The sequence below is a fragment of the Magnolia sinica genome, chromosome 5 (assembly GCF_029962835.1).
Source record: "Magnolia sinica isolate HGM2019 chromosome 5, MsV1, whole genome shotgun sequence".
Taxonomy (NCBI): Eukaryota; Viridiplantae; Streptophyta; class Magnoliopsida; order Magnoliales; family Magnoliaceae; genus Magnolia; species Magnolia sinica.
In genome coordinates, this window is record NC_080577.1 from 67,854,360 (window position 1) to 67,860,706 (window position 6,347).

The window sequence follows — 6,347 nt, forward strand, 5'->3', positions numbered from 1 at the left end:
ATGTCCATTTACTTTAAACTCCTTGCCATTGTCAAGATCTCTTATCTCAATGGCCCCATGAAGATACGCAGTGACCACAATGTAAGGGCCAGTCCAACGAGATCGAAGCTTACCTGAAAAGATATGTAATCGAGAATTATACAAAAGGACTTTCTGACCAGGTGTGAATGTTTTCTGTAGAATACGTTGGTCATGAATCACCTTCATTCTGTCTTTATAAATTCTTAAGTTCTCGTACGCATCGTTCCGAATTTCTTCAAGTTCATTTAATTGAAGTTTACATAGCGAGCCAGCATTGTCCAGATTGAAATTCAGATTTTTGATCGCCCAGTACGCTTTATGTTCCAACTCCACAGGCAAGTGACAAGCTTTCCCATAGACAAGTCTAAAGGGAGACATTCCAATAGGGGTTTTAAAAGTAGTACAGTATGCCCATAAGGCATCGGTCAATCAGATTGACCAATCCTTACGATCAGGGTTAACCGTTTTCTCTAGGATATGTTTGATCTCCCTATTGGAAATCTCAGCTTGTCCAGTTGTCTATGGATGGTATGGGGTGCTCACCTTATGAGAGATACCGTATTTCTTCATTAAACTCTCGAATAGTCTATTACAAAAGTGTGAGCCCCCATCACTAATGATGGCTCGAGGCATCCCGAACCGTGAAAGGATGTTCTCTTTTAAGAATTTAATGACCGTGCGATGGTCATTATCTCGGCACGAAATTGCTTCGACCCATTTAGTGACATAATCTACGGCGAGCAAAATATACAAATTTTCAAATGATTGGGGGAATGGTCCCATGAAATCGATGCCCCAGCAGTCTGATAAGGATGGGATTCAAAGGCATCATATTTCGACGGGATAATGCTCCCAATTCTTGACAACGCTCACAAGCCTTGCAAAACTCATGAGTGTCCCTGAACATAGTGGGCCAATAAAAACCACACTGTAAAATCTTAGCCGTGGTCTTTTTAGCAGAAAAGTGACCACCATAGGCCTGTGAGTGACAGAAGGAGATGACACTCTGGTGCTCATCCTCTGGCACACATCTCCTTAAGATTTGGTCTGGGCAATATTTAAATAAATATGGATCGTCCCAAAAAAAGTTGTGTACCTTGGTAAAGAATTTCTTCTTATCTTGTGCAGTCCAACGCGTCGGTATGGAACCTGTGTCAAGATAATTGGTAATATCAGCGAACCAAGGTGAATGAGAGACTCTGAACAATTGTTCATCAGGGAACATGTCATTGATATGGGTTGCCTCAGGGGAATTAGAGGTATTAAGGTGAGACAGATGGTCGGCCACTACGTTCTCTACTCCATGTTTATCTTTAATTTTCAAATCAAATTCTTGGAGTAGAAGGATCCATCATATCAGGCGGGGCTTAGAATCATTCTTAGAAAGAAGATACTTAAGTGCCGCATAATCTGTGTAGATAATGATCTTGGATCCGATTAAGTAGGACCTAAATTTATCCAAAGCGAACACTACGACTAGGAGTTCCTTTTCCGTAGTAGAGTAGTTCACTTGGGCAGAATTTAAAGTTCTACTTGCGTAATGAATGAGGTAGGGCCTCTTATCTTTTCTCTGGCCTAGAACTGCTCCAAGAGCATAATCAGAAGCGTCGCACATAAGCTCAAAAGGAAGACTCCAATCGGGTGGTTGCATGATAGGTACAGTGGTTAACATGCCCTTAAGCTTGGTGAAAGCTTCCTGGCATTGCTCAGTCCACTCATATGGTGTGTCCTTTTGCAGAAGATTACATAAGGGATGAGAGAGGAGACTAAAGTCCTTTATGAATCGTCTATAAAACCCTGCGTGTCCTAAGAAGGATCGCACGTATTTGATGTTCTTGGGTGGAGGTAGGTTAGAGATAAGATCGATTTTTGCCTTGTCCACCTCGATTCCTTTGGACGAGATAATATGTCCAAGGACAATTTCCTTATGAACCATGAAATGGCACTTCTCCCAATTAAGTACCAAGTTCTTCTCTTCACATCTTTTCAGCACACATTTAAGACTCTCTAAGCACTTGCTGAAAGATGAACCAAAAACAGAGAAATCGTCCATGAAGACCTCTAGATATTTCCCCACCATGTCAGAAAAGATACTCATCATACATCGCTGAAAGGTGGCAGGGGCATTACACAATCCGAATGGCATCCTTCTGTAGGCAAAGGTGCCGTAGGGACATGTAAATGTAGTCTTTTTCTGGTCCTCAGGGGCGATTTCAATCTGATTGTAGCCCGAATACCTGTCAAGGAAACAGTAATAGGAATGATCATCTAGCCTTTCCAAGATTTGATCAATGAAGGGCAAAGGAAAGTGGTCCTTCCTCATGACGGTATTCAGCTTCCTGTAGTCAATGCAAATTCTCCAACCAGTAGTAACTCTAGTTGGTACGAGTTCATTATTAACATTGGTTACGATGGTGATCCCAGACTTCTTAGGAACCACCTGAGTTGGACTCGCCCATTGACTATCGAATATGGGGTACATGATACCCACATCTAATAGTTTAAGAACCTCGGCCTTAACCACTTCCCTCATGTTTGGATTTAGTCTACGTTGTGATTGCCGAGCGGTCTTAGCATTATCCTTAAGATAAATGCGGTGAGTACAAAATGAGGGGTTGATTCCCTTGAGGTCCGCTATTGTCCATCCAAGGGCTCCCTTACGCTCAATAAGAGTAGATATGAGCATACTCTCCTGTTCTTTCTCCAGGTGAGTAGAGATCACCACCGGGTATGTCTCGTCTTGACCTAAATAGACATATTTCAAATCAGAGGGCAAAGGTTTTAGGTCAAGCTTTGGTGGCTTGAGGTTAGATGGTAGAGGCACTAATCAGTTTGGGGCAACTCTTCAAATTGTGGCCTCCACTGATTAACTTCAAGTACCGGTGCAGTATTAAGCAAGGCACACGTCTCCCTAATCATGTCATCATTAAAATCATGGGAGTGGGCCAGGCACGTCTCTAGAGGGTCAGAGGATAAGGTCAGAGGTGTCATATCTTCCACTAAAGAGTCAATCATGTTAATGTCATGGAAATCGTCATCATCTTCTAAGTTTCTGCCGTTATTGAAAAAGATGTTTGACTCCAATGTCATATTCCCAAAAGACATAGTCATGACACCATTCCTACAATTGATAATTGTGTTTAAAGTGGCAAGGAATGAGCGACCAAGAATGACGAGAATCTGAGTGCTCATGTTATTGATGGGTTCGGTGTCCAGGCTGATAAAATCTACAGGGTAGTAAAATCTATCAACTTTGACTAACACATCCTCAATTATCCCTCCTGGTACATGAACAGAGCGATCAACAAGTTGTAGTGTGGTTAGGGTGGGTTTTAATTCACCCAAACCTAACTGTTTGTATACCGAGTACGGAATCAGATTGACGCTCGCTCTTAAGTCAAGAAGTGCATGATCAATTCGATGGTCCCCGATTACACATAATATGGTTGGGCTACCGGGATCTTTGAATTTCTATAGCACGTCTTGCTTTAGGATGACACTCACTTTCTCGGTCAAGAAGATCTTCTTTTGAATATTCTGCTGTCGTTTGGTCGTGCATAAGTCTTTCAGGAATTTGGCATATGAAGGTATCTGTTTTACGACATCAAGTAGAGGAATGTTGACTTTCACTTGTTTCAAGACCTCTAGGATATCCTGAGAGTTAGAGAGAGGTTTTGGTGCAACCAACCGCTGGGGAAATGGAGCAACTGGCTTTTCTAGAAGTTCCGGTTCTAATTTTTGTGGGGCCTCACTAGATCCATTATTGTTGTCATCTTTTGGTTCTTGAGGCTTTTCAGGCCTAACCGGAATGGTTTTATCAATGATCTTCCTACTCCTAAGAGTGGTGATGGATTTAGTGTGCCCCATTTGATCTGAAGAGCTGGGATCACTTATCTCGTATTGCGGTTTAGGATTGGGGAGCGGTTGTCCAGGAAGCATCCCCTTTTCTATAATCATCATACGTGAATACATCTTTTGTATAAAGTCTCGCATTGCATAGGTCAGCTCTTACATGAAATTTTGAACTGGTTCTTCTTGAGGTTTCCCCTGATTTGGATTTTGATTGAAGAAACCTTGAGGGGTAGCAGTTTGTCCATTTCTCTAACTAAAGTTTGGATGATTTTTCCAACCAGGATTATACGTATTAGAGGTTGGTCCATTGAAAGGTCTTTGATAATTATTTACGGCATTGGATTGTTCATTCAACACTTCTCGAAAGGCGGGTATCGTAGGACAATTTTCAGTTGTATGAATGCTGCAATCACATATGCTGCAAATACTTTCATTAACCTTATCCTTCTTTCCTTCCATGGCCTTAACCTTTCTTATGAGCGTAGTCACTTTATACTTAAGATCATACTCTTCTTTCAAAAGATACAATCCACCTTTCTCCTTTAATTGAGTCGGCCTAGACGTGGTGTTCGATTTTGGGTAATAATCCCATGATTGTGTTTTTTTAGCAAGACTATCAAGGTAATCCCATACCTCGTCGACATTTTTATTAATGAATTCTCCATTACACATTGTCTCGACCATTTGATGCATGGAAGATGTCAGTCCATCGTAGAAAAAATTTGTAATGCGCCACGTTTCAAAGCCGTGTTGTGGGCATGAACTGACCAAATCCTTGAACCTTTCCCAGCATTGGTAAAATGTTTCATCCTCCTTTTGGGTGAAGTTCATGATTGATTTTCTAAGGCTAATCGTTTTATGATGTGGAAAAAATTTCTTTATAAATTCCCTTTGCATATCATTCCATGTGCCAATGGATCTAGGACGCAGTGAATGTAACCACGTCTTAGCCTTCTCTTTTAAGGAAAAAGGAAAGAGTCTCAGCCTGACTGTGTCCTCAGACACATTTTGAAAATATAAAGTGGCTCTGATCTCATCAAATTCTTTCAAATGTAGGTATGGTTCTTCAGATTCAAGCCCATGGAACTTAGGAAGGAGTTGGATAACCCCTGGCTTGATGTCCATATGTCATGTATTTTCAAGAAAAATCATGCATGAGGGCATACTCACCCTCGTTGGTTGTAAATAATCACGTAAAGTACGAGGCGGGGGTGCTTGATACACCTCATTCTCATCTTGAATGTCCTCTACCCTAGATTGGGGTAGAAGAGGTTGGTTTTCAGCCATCACTTTAATTAACTTAGGGGATTTGGAGTGGTGTCTAGTCCTTCGATGGATAGTCAACCCCTCAACCAATCCTCCTTTAGTCAGGAGATGTCAAGTGTTGTCACAGGCCCACTTAGGCATGAAACACTCACAGCCCTTAATCAAATTTGAAACATAATCCTAAGAAAGGAAAAGAAAATCTAGAAAGAAAGAGAGGGTTGGAAAGAAGTTACCAAATTGGAAGGCCTAAGTAAAAAAAAACCTGCAAAAGAAAACAAAACAAGTCAGTTTCTAAAGAGAAGATCTAAGATTAGAAAATCCTTAAAAAGGAAGATAGAAACAAACCAGTTTCTAAAAGAAGAAATTCCTAAAAGAAAGTGGAAATTTCTAAAATAAATTAGGAAAGTCCTAGAAAGTTACTAAAAGAGATCTGAAAAATTGAAAGTAGAGAAAGAACTCACCGAATTAGAAATTTCTATCTTAAAGGCCTACGAAATAGGAAAGTTAGTTTCTAAACAAAAATTCTATAAGTAAAAAATTAGGAAACAAAATTAGATTCTAAAAGAGTTAGAATTAGAAAGTTACTAGAAAACAAAAATAGAAAGTTAATTTCTAAAAAGGGAAATAACTAACCTAGTTTCTAAAAACAAAAGAGAAAAGTTTCTAAAAATAAACTATTTCCTACAAATAGGAAAATACTAGAATTAGAAAATTTCTAAAATTCAAATCCTAATTTTAAAAGTAGAAAAAGTAGAGGAATTAGGAAGGAATTACCAATTTAGAAACTTATGTCAGGATCCTACAAAACAGGAAAACAAGTTAGTTCTAGAAATCAAATAAAAATCTAAAACTAAAGTTAGTCAAATCTAATCTTAAACTAATTCTAAACCTAATTAATTTTAGAGAATCGCAACCGTCAGTCCCCGGCAACGGCTCCAAAAACTTGTTCACTTCCCAAGTATAGGGTTGTGATGTAGTAATAAACTCAGTGAGACCGAGGTTGATCCCAAGGGACTGAAACCTGTATGTTGTCTGAAACTAGGTAGAATTAGAACTAGACTACAACGGAATTTAAATTGATTATAGTTTGAGGAGTAATGGTGAAATATTAATGTAAAACTTAAGAGAAATCAAAGATAAGAAACTAGGGATTCAGAGGATCCACTTGTAGAGATCAGGGAGATCTTATGCCTGCATCAAGAATCATG

The 6,347-nt window shown here is 39.6% G+C and overlaps 1 non-coding gene across 1 annotated transcript; it reads left to right on the plus strand.

Moving 5' to 3' along the window:
* The first annotated feature begins 4,615 nt into the window (after positions 1–4,615).
* On the plus strand, positions 4,616–4,722 carry LOC131247554 (small nucleolar RNA R71). The gene has a single exon (XR_009171835.1). It is a non-coding gene; the product is annotated as a small nucleolar RNA R71 (small nucleolar RNA).
* Positions 4,723–6,347: the final 1,625 nt, after the last annotated feature.